Below are 619 nucleotides of genomic sequence, written 5' to 3' on the forward strand. Positions count from 1 at the left end.
TTATCTTGACAGGAAACCTCAACACCAACCAGATTAACGTGTAGGCATCCTCATAGCCGATGGGTTGAATGGGAATGGGAGGAATCCCAGTGATGTCGTCCTCTGGAATTCTGTAAGTGTTTTCTGCAAAATGGCGGAGAGTGGTGTGAACATCCTTTTGAAATGGTTTATCTTTGTGCACTTTGGATGTGGCCTGTTGTAAAAATCACAACTTCCCGTAGTAGGACAAAGAATAATAATAAAGCACAACCAATAAAAAGACACAATAGTGTTTTATGTTACTACCTCATACGTTACTTTCCACCTGGCTTACCTTTGGCAGCCAAATATGGAGTGAGCGGGTCGCCATAAATCGAGGAAAACGCGCCTCTCTCCGTGCCCGAAGGGGGCATGTACCAGGAATGCGGATATGTCTCGTTGTTGTCCGACATGAAGCCGTCGTTCATGTCCAATGGGTCCGTGTAGACCAGCACGCCGCGGATACCGTAGCGAGCCGCGTTGATGGCCTGGACGACACATGTTGAAGGACTTGTGGGGAAACACTCATTGATTGATTAACTGCGAGTTTGAATACAGTACTATAGACACACACACACACACACATTGATATATATGTGTG

The 619-nt window shown here is 46.0% G+C and overlaps 1 pseudogene; it reads right to left on the reverse strand.

The window, feature by feature from the left end:
* Positions 1 to 10: 10 nt before the first annotated feature.
* Positions 11 to 528, reverse strand: LOC109508808 (N-acetylated-alpha-linked acidic dipeptidase-like protein pseudogene; annotated as a pseudogene).
* Positions 529 to 619: the final 91 nt, after the last annotated feature.

This window comes from Hippocampus comes, unplaced genomic scaffold (genome assembly GCF_001891065.2).
Source record: "Hippocampus comes isolate QL1 unplaced genomic scaffold, H_comes_QL1_v1.1 C16630852, whole genome shotgun sequence".
Taxonomy (NCBI): Eukaryota; Metazoa; Chordata; class Actinopteri; order Syngnathiformes; family Syngnathidae; genus Hippocampus; species Hippocampus comes.